A 13510-nucleotide genomic window follows, 5' to 3' on the forward strand; every position below is an offset into this window, starting at 1 on the left:
TTATATCCATCTTCCCAGCCTGGATCAGTTGGTGGGCAGACTTTAAGCTTGCAGTATCCAATATGTTCATCAACTAGAGCCACGTACTGTACAAAACAGTGCTAGAGGTGGAGCCGGGTGCAAGATAGGATGGAGCCAATGGAAACCAGTGTTTCCCATGACCACCGCTTGGGATAACTCGAATATGCAGGTTATCAATCTACATCTGGCTTATTGCAGATCAAGGATTCAAACACAGAACTCTAAACTGAACATCAGCACCGCACAATTTCATGAGTCAACGGTAAGGAGCACAGAAGCCCTTCAAGCCTGTCGCTGTTTTGCTGGCAGGATTCAATCACGTGCCAGCAAATTCAGACTGGGCATGTAAGGTCTGGTGCTCTTCTGCAAGCAAATCTGCTTCTTATGTTTAAAAAATGGGCTTCGTGGTAAGGAAAGTGATGGGGAAAATACTGGGAAGTGTAAGGATACCATTTGCTCACTTTAGATATTACCTCCCGGCAAACAAATAAGAATGAACTCCCAATAAACTGAAAGTGCTGTATAACCTCCCCATAAACTTTTTGCAAGCAAACCGGGGTGAATGGATGCTAAAAAGAAAATCATCTCATCTCAAAGCTACTTGAGATTGAGAGAGAAGTGACTGGCGTAGGCTGTTTTCGGGGTGGGGTTAAAAAAGAAAGAAAGCAACTTTGCAGTTTTACTTACTATTGTTAGGTTGTTGTTTTTTTTACATTAATGCCCACCATTTCTTCCAAGAAGCTCAGTGTGCATTGTTCTTCCCCAGCAGTGGTGCACGGGGGGGGGGGGGGGAGCTCTTGTGCGTAACATCACGACACTTTGTTTGATCAAACTTACCTTTGTTGATATCTACTGGAGCCTGGCTAAAGTAACTTTAAAGACTGAATCTTCCTTTTGGACACAATTTGAATGAGTTTTCTGTTTGTGGCTTCTGTAGTAGATCTTGTACATAGCTCTCTCAATTTTTGGATTATGAATATAAGATTTAGTACGTAGAATGGTTTGATAGTGTTTTGTGTGCTGCTTACTTTATACTGGTCTACTACGAGAATTGGCAGCATCAGTTCATTTCTTCAGTACTTGTATTTCCATTCCTAACCTGGCAAGCAGAAATACTGGACTGGTGGGAGGGTGCCTCCTCTACTCCATCACCACCCACAAGCTGCCGCCATTCTCCCTTTTTATCTTCGCAACACCCTGCGAGGGAAGTTAAGCTCCCTGAGAGAGTGACTGGTCCGTGGCTTCATAGCTGAGTCAGGATCTGAACCCAGGCCTCTTCAAGCCTTTGCTTCACACACACTATGAAGCCCATTCAAAGCATGTTCTTTCCATCAAAGAATTCTGAGGACAGAGTTACAATTCCTAGCAACTCCTGACAATCTATTCTTTGATGAGGCGGAACATACTTCAAATGTGCTTTAGGAGCGCATATGCCGGCCTAGTCCAAGGATCTAACCCATGGGTAGGCAAGCTAAGGCCTGGGGGCTGGATCCGGCCCAATCGCCTTCTAAATCCAGCCCGTGGACTGTCTGGGAATCAGCGTGTTTTTACATGAGTAGAATGTGTCCTTTTATTTAAAATGCATCTGGGTCATTTGTGGGGCATAGGAATTTGTTCATATTTCCCCCCAAAATATAGTGCAGGCCCCCACAAGGTCTGAGGGACAGTGGACCAGCCCCCTGCTGAAAAGGTTTGCTGACCCCTGAACCGCTACACCACACTGGCTCTCTGGAATTCAGAAACATTTACCAATCTACCACAAATCACTCAGAAACCTGCCTTCTGCCCAATCTTGGCACCGTGTTCCAAAAGCGTGAATCAAGAGAACAAAAAGCTCCAAACGACCCCAAAGAAATTCATAGCCGCAGGCTAAGGAGAAAGGGAAGGATGTGGGGGGAAATCACCTCCCAGCGCCCCTTGGCATTCAGCCCATGAGCATCCCCTCCAGGGTTGCGATGGCACACCAAATAGCGACTTCTTCTTGCCTTGAACAATTTGTCCATTGCATAACTGGTCCCCCTGAGCACAGCGCAGCCCAGTTCAAAAGAAATTCAGCCGGCCGCGTTCACAGCGGTGAGGCACGTGGGCTCTGAGCCAGGCAGATAAATAGGAAATGTGGTATTCCCATTGAGTACAGGAAGAAAGCTTTCCTGCGTCTGCTCCCACACAGAGAAGGAAATTACAACTGCTCTGGGCTTCCGTGGGAAGAGAGCGTCAGCTCCTTCCGTCTGATCTCATTGGCCCAACGGCCTTTGTTCTTGCAAAGTCGCTAAAAGGGATAAGCCTTGGGGGGGGGGGACAGTCTCTTGGGAAACTGCCCTGCAAAAGGCCAAGTGTAATAAATAGAAGCGGTATAAGACCACAATGTTCAAAAGCAAATGTGCAATACATGGTAAATATGTACCTGAGAGCAGGGGGTGGCGTCAGGTTTGAGGGGATCCCCATCCCCCCATCCTCTTGTTTGTAGATCTGCAGGCTTACCAGGTGGCAGTGCCAGGATCTAAAAAGATGCCCACCACTTTAAAATGCCCCAAAATGATGCAACGGTGGGTGCTCCGGGGAAATGTGGTTATGCCAGGTGCTTTTCTGAGGTTAGAAGCTGCTGTCTGATAAGAAGAATGAGCAGGCCTTATGTAGATGGGCCCAAGACCTCCCTGTCAGCATGGGGGGTCCCTGAGCAGGGATGGGGAATAAATTTAGTTCTGTTCACATGTAAGGGTGAACCAATTCGATTTGCACTTCTCAAAGCTACATGCAAAGCGAAACACAACTATCCTTTGAATTTTGCCCTTCTCCAGTGTAATACTCTCCAGAGTTACTCGTGCGTAAGCTGGTGCCTTTCTCGGTTAATTTGCCTTGTAAACCTTTCTGACTGCGCAGCCCCTTCTCATCATGGCTGCCTCAGTCACTGGCAGAATCCGTCAGTGGGCGTTTCTTGAACCTCTTCCAACATAAAAGTTGTTTGACACCCAGTCTCCTCCTCCTCTCACTGCGCGGGAGTCTTCTGCGCAGGGAAGGCGTGGGTAGCGGAGGACCTGGGCTCTCCTCACTGATGTCCAGTGAAGAGTCCTGGAGCCCTCCCTCCGCTTCCCCCATTTGCCCCCCTTTATCCCTGGTGTTGTGCTGATTGGCTTCCCCCTCTACTGAGCTGTTTCTCCCCCTTGCTGCTGGGTCCTTCGCCAGCATCATCTGCGAGCCTCCCCTTCGCCTCTCCCTCCGATGTCAGTTCCCTGACATCCAGATTTTGCAATGCCGTTCTCCAGCCAGGTAATGCGTTCAGAGGGGATAAGACACTGGATAAAGTTTATTCGAATGTAAATCACGGCTATAGGGCTTTACAGCTGCCACACTTGGGCCAGTCCGACCATATGTCTCTGTTCCTGGTGCCAGCATATATCCCACTCAGGAAACGGGCTCCTACAATATTAAAATCTGTTAAAATCTGGCCTGAAGGTGCTATTCACCAGCTGCAGGACTGTTTTGAGAGAACCAATTGGGATATTTTCGATCGTTCGGACCTGGAGGAGTACACGGCGGCAGTTCTGTGCTATATCAATCACTGCACAGATACTGTCACAGTAAATAAATCCATCCGGTTTTATCCTAATCAAAAACCCTGGATGAATGGAGAGGTCCAGTGCCTGCTGCGGGAAAGGAACAGGGCTTTCAGGTCGGGCGAGGTGCAGCTTTACAATGTGGCAAGAGCAAACTTGAAGAGGGGTATTCGACGGGCAAAACTGGATTATAGGCAGAGGATTGAGGATAATTTAAGGAGCAACAACATAAGACAGATGTGGCAGGGGATTCAGCATATTACCAACTACAAACCTAACCTTGGCGCTGTCGACGGTGACCCTTTGCTGGCGGAGGAGCTTAACCTCTTCTTTGCTCGCTTCGAGAAGGAGCCACCTGAGACGCCGGTATTACAGCCACCAGCCCATAGGGGCCCCTCATTCACTGTAGAGGAGCACGAGGTGAGACAAGTATTGAGGATGGTGAATCCGAGGAAGGCGGCTGGACCTGATGGCATCACTGGAAAGGTGTTGAAGGGCTGTGCGGATCAGCTGGCGAGGGTCTTTACTAAGATCTTCAACAAGTCCTTACACCAGTCTATTGTCCCACCCTGCCTGAAGTCGTCAACTATTGTCCCTCTGCCTAAAAAATCCACAATCAGTAGTTTGAATGACTACAGACCAGTTGCACTGACTCCAATCATCATGAAGTGTTTTGAGAAACTGGTGCGCCGTCATATTATTTCCTGTCTTCCATCAACTTTTGACAACTACCAGTTTGCATACAGGGCAAATAGATCCACAGAAGACGCTATCACCACCACTCTCCATGCTGCTCTGTCCCATCTGGAGCAGCCGGGGAATTATGTGAGGCTGCTGTTTGTGGATTTTAGCTCTGCTTTTAACACTATCCTCCCCCATAGACTGGTGTCCAAGCTAGAGACGATTGGACTCCCCAACTCCACCTGTCTCTGGGTTTTGGATTTTTTGTCAGAACGTTCTCAGAGGGTTAGAGTAGGGTCACATGTGTCCACAGCCCTTAGCCTTAACACCGGCTCACCACAGGGTTGCGTGTTGAGTCCCCTGCTCTATGCTCTCTATACGTATGACTGTACAGCCATCTACTCCAGCAACAAAATCATCAAGTTTGCTGATGATACTACGGTGGTGGGGCTCATTTCAGGAGGGGATGAGTCCGCCTATCGGGACGAGGTGGAGCGGCTCTGTGTTTGGTGTGGAGAGAACAATCTGGCTCTTAATACGGCTAAGACCAAGGAATTGGTGGTGGATTACAGGGAAAAAAAGGCGGACATTCAGCCCTTGTATATCAACGGGGAACGGGTGGAGAGGGTGGCGGAATTCAGGTTTTTGGGAGTGACTATGGATCAGGGCATGACTTGGAGTGCAAATACCACTGCTCTGGTGAAGAAGGCCCAGCAGAGAATTTATTTCCTCAGACTTTTAAAAAAGAACAATCTGAGTGAGAGACTGCTGGTGTCCTTCTACCGAGGCTCCATAGAGAGCATACTTACATACTGTATTTGTGCTTGGTTCTCCAGTTGTACAGCTAGGGAGAGGAAGGTGCTCCAGAAGGTCATAACCACAGCCCAAAGGATTATTGGTCACCCTCTCCCACCTTTGGAAGAACTGTACGGTTCCCGTTGCCTTAGGAAAGCAAACAACATCCTGCAGGATCCATCTCACCCGGGATACAGTCTGTTTGCACTACTGCCTTCTGGCAGGAGGTATAGAAACATCAAGTCAAGGACAAATAGACTGAAAAACAGTTTCTATCCAAGAGCTGTGGCCTTTTTGAATGCTGTAACTCGATAGTGAGACCTGGGAGTTTGATGGGTGTGGGTGTGGGTGTGGTTGGAAGGTGGTTTGTTTGGTTGTTGTTGTTGTTTTGCTTTTGTTGTTTTTAAGGGATGGCATCCAATTTCGTTGCACTTGTGCAATGTTGCACTAGTGTAATGACAATAAAGAATCTATCTAAATGCACCTGCCAGCAAACTATAGCTGTCAACTTTTCCCTTTTCTTTCAAGGAATCCTATTTGGAATATGGGAATTTCCCTTTAAAAAAGGGAAACGTTGACAGCTATGCAGCAAACCTTTTGGGGAGCGGTATTTACTGAATTACAAGGGACTGTGGGTTAAACCACAGAGCCTAGGACTTGCCGATCAGAAGGTCGGGGGTTCGAATCCCCACGATGGGGTGAGCTCCTGTTGTTCGGTCCCTGCTCCTGCCAACCTAGCAGTTCGAAAGCATGTCAAAGTGCAAGTAGATAAATAGGTACCGCTCCGGCGGGAAGGTAAACAGCGTTTCCGTGTGCTGCTCTGGTTCGCCAGAAGCGGCTTAGTCATGCTGGCCACATGACCTGGAAGCTGTACGCCAGCTCCCTTTGCCAATAAAGCGAGATGAGCGCAGCAACTCCAGAGTCGGTCACGACTGGACCTAATGGTCAGGGGTCCCTTTACCTTTACTTACTGAATTAGATGGACGCAGGTGGCGCTGTGGTCTAAACCACTGAGCCTCTTGGGCTTGCCAATCAGAAGGTCGGTGCTTCGAATCCCCGCGACAGGATGAGCTCTGTCCCAGCTTCTGTCAACCTAGCAGTTCGAAAGCACGCCTAAAAAGTGCCAGTAGATAAATAGGTCCTGCTCTGGTGGGAAGCTAAACAGTGTTTTTGTGCACTGCTCTGGTTTTGGTGTTCTGTTGCGCCAGAAGTGGCTTAGTCCTGCTGGCCACATGACCCGGAAAAACTGCGGACGAACGCTGGCTCCTTCGGCCTGTAAAGAAAGATGAGCGCCACAACCCCAGAGTCGTCTGTCACTGGACTTAACTGTCAGTGGTCCTTTACCTTTACCTTTTTTTTAACCTACTGAATTGGCCCATGTAAGACGTGAAATGATTTGAATCAGTAGCACAGTTATCTCTGTTAGCAACATTTGGAGGACAGAGCAATGATATAAACAAAGAACTTCCTAACGTTTCTGTTAGTTGCAGCAAGATTGTCCATAGCTCAGAAAGGAGGTGGCAGGCACTGCCTGCAGTTCTGCTGCACATGTTTTATCCTGGCAGGGACTGTTTCTCGCACTTTGCAAAGACAGTTAGTTTAGGAGAGGATCTTCTGCCAAAAAAAAAGGTTAGCCAAGTAAATAGATCAGATGTGTGTGACCAAATATGACAAGGCTCAGGGCCAGAGCTGTTAGGGTCAGAGTTCAGAGCTGTGAGAAGCGACATACGTCACAGCAAAAGAGCAAGGGGGTAAATAAAAATAGTCTAATGGATTTTTAAGTATTTTATGACTTGGTAATCGAAATGTAAAAAGGAGGTTCAAGTGCTTCTGAATCACTCAACTCTGACAGACAGCAGGACTTTTACGTAACAGAGCTGTTGAGTAAAATAGTCACACTTTCCTCATACAACTTATTATTAAATAATAATTTTATTATTTGTACCCCACCCATCGGACGGGGTTCCTCGGCCACTCTGGGCAGCTTCCAACAAATACAAAAGCATAATAAAACATCAAACATTAAAACTTCCCTATAGAGGGCTGCCTTCAGATGTATTATAAAAGTTAGTTATCTCCTTGACATCTGATGGGAGGGCGTTTCACTACTGAGAAAGCGTGGAGAGCACGTGTTGCGGTGGGGGCCGCCAGGACACTCCAAAGTTGGGGGCGGGCTAATTGACTGTTGGCCACTGATGCAATTGGGGCTTCTCTTGTTGTTGGGAAGAAGTTAATGTTGCCATTTGTTGATTGACAGCCAGAAATGCTAAAACTCCTTGCACGAGGCTAGGGCTTCCTCTTTTCGCCCGTGCATCGGATTGCCCGCCCCCCCCTCCCTAGAATGAGGGTTGTTCGCTTTGACCTTGCTATGCCTGTCATGGGGTCGCCTGCTCTTGGGGCAGGGGCCCAGTAGGAATTTTGTCCATCTGGCTGATTGGCTGGGGCCATTTGGTTTTTGCCTACTGCGTAGCAAATCGTCACAACTTGTAAGGTTCGCAGTTAGGCATTGGTTTATGGTTTGGTTGGTTGAGGGGCATGGATTGGCTGTGCCTGCCCCTCTAATGCTGCTGCTGCAAGGGATTCCGTTAAAGGAATTGGGGGCTAACTATTGCTTGTCCACTCTGTCAAAGGGGCTCGGGCCATAGCAATGAGCTCCTGGTTGCATTTGGGGTGAGGGCAGGTTCCCTGCTCCGTCGCTACCCCCAAGTGTATTCCCCTATTCTGACTTTCGCATCGTGTGGAATGTCAGTCTGTCCCCCATGGTGGGGGCAGATAGTCGCAACCAATGCCTAAGCAACCACTCACAAATTTGTATTTTAATAAAGTTGTGGCCAAAATTATGCCAAAAATCTTAAACAAAAATTCCGTGTGATGTGTGAGTTATTGGGGTGGCCCTGGGGACCTCGACACGCAAGGCCCTCCGCCTGGTTCCCTGCAACTTCATCTTCAAAAGCAAAAGACCATGGGTTCCTCTGGATTGCCTGTTTATTGATCTTGAATAGAGGTGAGACTATGTTTGGTCTTTCCTGAACATTTGTTCTGCCTTTTTAATGGGGAAGTTAGATGACAATGAGCGCCCATCCTGATTTGCTTGTGTTGTGTTCCTACATTCTCCCCTGTTCCCACGTTTCCCCGTGAATCTGCCCATCACTCTTCTAACCACTTTAGGTCTGCCGTTGTTTCAAAGTGGACTCATTGTGCGAAGGCAAAGTCATGTTTTACTCCACAAAGAGCAGAGTGGCATAAAGGGAGGGCCAGAGACCTTGACTTTTTTAATTTTCCCAGTTTTCCTGGTAAATTTTGTGACTTAACAGGAAAGAAAGAGACTGAGTCTCCCCCCCCCTCTCGTTTTCCTTACTGTGTAAATGCTTTGTAACATAATATTGAGCGTCTGGTTGCTGCAATGAAAATGAATGTCTATTTTTAAAACTGGGTCATTTGTGGGTCAGGGAAGCAACAAGCTGGGTAGCCAACAAGTCATGAGATCCGTTTTAATGGGCAAGCAGAGAGCACAGAGAGGGGGATCTTGCCTGCAGATACTGTCAACGTTCTGTATGGGGACTGCAATGGGACTAGCAATCTTTCGTTAAAGATGGGAAGGAGTTTTGATGGAGTCAGTGGGTGGCATTCAATTAGCATTCTCCATGAAGAACCGCTGTATCTCGGCACCTTGAAAAAGTCTTGTTTGTTTGTTTTAAGGACTTCAAGCCCAGGCCGGCTCTATCGTAGGGCAGAGTGGAGCAGTTGCCTCTTGGAATCATTGGGTTGTATCCAACTAAGCTATTCTTAGAACAGACCATTTGAAACTAATGGACCCTGATTTTTTAAATTATTACTATTATGATGATAATTAAGCACCTCTTTCTTTCTTTCTTTCTTTCTTTCTTTCTTTCTTTCTTTCTTTCTTTCTTTCTTTCTTTCTTTCTTCACAAACAAAAAAATTGAAAATAAAAGTTAGGAATTAATGGGCCTAAATTTGTAATGCCCTTTACCTTCAGTGGGTCTCCTCTGAGCAGGACATAGCTGGATAGAACCCTCAGGCCGCAGATCTAGGGTTTCATGACAGGGCAACAAACAGTTAGTAGTTAAACTTACTACAGTTATACTTTTACTGCCAGGGAGTGGGAGAGGAGATTTTAGGATTTGCTCTGACTCAGGCAACAAAATTTATTGGCCGGCCCTGTTCCTAACTTACCTCAGGGCAGCTTATATGACATCTTACAGCATCCTTAGCACAAACTTATGCATACATGTACCCCAGCCAGCAAGTGATGAGAGGTTTCAGGTGTTCCAGCACATGATCCGGAGTTGATTTCCTTTGAATGAGATCACTGGAGACTTCTCATCTTTCTACGAGATACAGTTTTATTTGCAAAGATAGATAGAGAGTGAGAATGAGAGAGAGAGAGAGAGAGAGAGAGAGAGAGAGAGAGAGAGATGATAGATAGGTAGATAGGTAGATAGGTAGATAGGTAGGTAGGTAGGTAGGTAGGTAGGTAGGTAGGTAGGTAGGTAGGTAGACAGACAGACAGACAGACAGATAGATAGATAGATAGATAGATAGATAGATAGATAGATAGATAGATAGAGTCGTACCGAAAAGGACGCAGGGCAAAGTGCTGCGGCTGCGCATGTGTACGGGGCAGATTGTGTTTCTGCGCATGCGCAAAGCGCGATTTAGCAGTTATGCGCATGCATGAGCAGGAAACCTGGAAGTAACCCATTCTGGTACTTCTGGGTTTGCCACAGACGTTCGCTGAAATGGACACTAGAAAAGGTGGACGTTCACAGAGGTATTACTGTAGATAGATGATAGATAGATAGATAGATAGATAGATAGATAGATAGATAGATGATAGATAGATAGATAGATGATAGATAGATAGATAGATAGATAGATGATAGATAGATAGATAGATGATAGATAGATGAGAGATAGATGATAGATAGATAGATAGATAGATAGATAGATAGATAGATAGATAGATGATAGATAGATAGATAGATGATTGATAGATAGATGATAGATAGATAGATAGATAGATAGATAGATAGATAGATAGATAGATAGATAGATGATAGATAGATAGATAGATGATTGATAGATAGATAGATGATAGATAGATAGATAGATAGATAGATAGATAGATAGATAGATAGATAGATAGATGATAGGCTGAGCATTAGATGAGGGATCACTTCACAGCATTAGGACCCCAAGAGATCCTGCTGCCCCATTAAGTTACCAGGGGATCCCCTGTGCCACAGCACTCAGGTCAGGCCCACCCATGAGACAAGGTGAAGCTACCGCCCCAGGTGACAGGATTCACAGGGGCAGCAGAATGCATCGCTGCCTGCTTCTGCTGCTGCTGTAGTGGCAGTGACCCTGCTGCCTGAGGTAAATCTCCTCCATTTTGTGGTTCATCTCAGGTACCAAAATGCATTGCGCCAGCCCTGACAGCACTAAATTCATCACAGAGAGCAATCCGGGCCTCTATGCTTTTCTTAGACTCGGGTCGCTTCCAGATGACTTGTTTACGGAGCGGTTATCCTGATTTGTCTGCACAAAGTTTGCAGCGAGGTGAGACAGCGAGGTGGCTGTTAATTTGAGCATTCATTTGTTTGCAAGAGGGCTTAGCCGACGTCACATCCAGAAATTGTTATCCTACATTTCCTTGTCACTTTCCATAATAATAATAATAATAATAATAATAATAATAATAATAATAATTATACCCCACCCATCTGGCTGGGCCTCCCCAGCCACTCTGGGCGGCTTCCATAGAAACCAAAAATACAGTAAAATATCACACGTTAAAAACTTCCCTGAACAGGGCTGCCTTAAGATGTCTTCTGAATGTCAGGTAGTTGTTTATCGCTTTGACATCTGCTGGAAGGGCGTTCCACAGGGCGGGCGCCACTACCGAGAAGGCCCTCTGCCTGGTTCCCTGTAGCTTTGCTTCTCGCAGTGAGGGAACCGCCAGAAGGCCCTCGGCGCTGGACCTCAGCGTCCGGGCAGAATGATGGGGGTGGAGACGCTCCTTCAGGTATACTGGACCGAGGCCGTTTAGGGCTTTAAAGGTCAGCACCAACCTTATTGCAAACAGTCTAGTTGTGTGTTTTTTTAAGGAAAGTGGGTTTGTGGCAGAAAAGCACCAAATCAACTTTGGCAGTGTCCCCTGGATTTGCCAGTATGTGACTGAATCCCATGCGAAAACAGTGACAGTCTGGAAGCCACACAGTTCCAGGACCACAGCCTATTGTTCTCTTTCACACAGATTACCCTTGGTGACATCCTCAGAAGCCATGGGAGCTGGGAACAAACGCTTGCCCTCTTTCGTCACATTGGCTATTATTACCTCCCTGAAGTGTCTCCAGATATTTATTGTCCCAAACTTAGATTACAAGAGGAGATACTTAACAGACTTGGTCAGGGCTATTGACTCCCAAAAGAAACTGGTTTGACCTACCCTCTTTTTACAGAGCTGGAAGGGACAGGAAAAAAGCCCAGCTTGGATCCACATTTGGGTTTGGGTTCCTTTTACAGGCATTACTGCTTCTTGCCTTATCACATTGAGGGATGGATGAATCCACCAGTTTCATTTCCTCATTTCCCCAGTTTTAGGCTCAGCTCTCCACATTTCCACATGCAAGGGCTTAGTGGGGGAATGGGGTGTTTGGGGGGGGGGAAGTCCTTATAAAAATTCATTCATATTTTAGAGTCCATGACTGCTAATACAGTATTCACATTCCTGCATGCATTTTTGCCAAAGACAGACATTTTTACAAGCAATTCCCCCTAACACAGTGCATTTTTTTGCATGTTACCACTCTAATAATAATAATAATAATAATAATAATAATAATAATAATAATAATTTATTATTTATACCCCGCCCATCTGGCTGGGTTTCTCCAGCCACTCTGGGCGGCTTCCAAGAGAATATTAAAATACAATAACTTATTAAACATTAATATATGCATTTCAATGCATACTTACCGTATTTTTTGCTCTATAAGACTCACTTTTTCCCTCCTAAAAAGTAAGGGGAAATGGTCTGGTGTGTCTTATAGAGCAAAAAATACAGTAGTTTATGCAGTATTTGCACACATTATTTGGCTGGAAAGTTGCATTGCAAAATTTGGAAAAGTGCAAATTTCAAGAGCTAGCTAGGTTTCAGTTGCTTCCTGCTCTTTCAGGAAGTCAGAATGAGGTAGCATCACCTTGAAACGTGAACTGAATAGAATTTGTTCCCTATTTGTACTCACAATGCAAGTAGTGAGTACACACACTTGTATTAGAACTGCTACATCTGAACACAATCATTTAAGAAGATCAACTTTAAAAGAGAATTATATGAAAATGATGTATCAGTGGTATTTAACTCCTGTCAAACTGGCAAAAATGTACAGAAGAAGTGCTAATAAGTGCTGGAAGTGTAATGAGAAAGAAGGCACGTTTTACTACATGTGGTGGAATTGTAATTAAAAGTTATTGGGAAATGATATATAATGAACTGAAGAAGATGTTTAAAATAACCTTTGTTAAAAAACCAGAAGCTTTTCTGTTGGGTATAATAGAACAGGAACTACCAAAATAGTGGAAGTAGTTGTTCATGTATGCTCCGACGGCAGCTCAGATTCTACTAACTAAAAAATGGAAGGACGACAAGAAACCAACGACAGAAGAATGGCAAGTCAAGCTTATGGAATATGCAGAAATGACGAAACTGATGGAAAGAACGAGAGACAATGATAATGAAGAATTTTAAAAAGACTGGGAACCTTTTATGTTGTATTTACAGAAATACTATAAAGATATGGACTCACTAGCAGGGTTTGATTAAACATTTACAAGTAAGAAAATAAGATCAGCGGTTCATGGACAACATGGAATGAAATTGACTGTTAGATGTAATCACGAAGGAAAATTTGGTATAAAACTGATAAAAAAATAAGAGTATTAAGGTGTAAGATTATAAAAATAAGATAATAATTAAGCAGAAGTAGTAAATATTTAAAGAACCAGAAGGGGAAGTCATAGGAAGAGTCTGGATGTTGGATCAGGCCAGCTGCTGGATCTAGTCCAACATTCTGTTCCCACAGCCTCCAACCAGATCCCCATGGGAAGCCCACAAGATCTGAGCACAATAGGAGCCCCACTTCCTGGGGTTTCCAGCAATGGACCCCTTTAGTCAAGGGACCCTTTGGCAATGGACCCTTTTAGTCCAGGATTTCTAAGACTAGTTTTATTGTGACCCTTTTCCCACTTGTAGCATTTTAGTTATGCCTTTCTTCTCATGTTCTGCTAAGTCATGGAATTATCACCATAGTTGGTGGGAGTGTCTTAGAACCAGCAGAACTGGCTGGGCTATTTTTTTTCCTCTCCACCTTCCTCCCTTTCCCTGTTGACTTTTAACCCTGGGCATTTGGGAGCGGTGAAGGAAGTATCTGTCGTT

This window comes from Podarcis liolepis, assembly GCF_965112155.1.
Source record: "Podarcis liolepis genome assembly, chromosome: 14".
In the NCBI taxonomy this organism is placed as follows: Eukaryota; Metazoa; Chordata; class Lepidosauria; order Squamata; family Lacertidae; genus Podarcis; species Podarcis liolepis.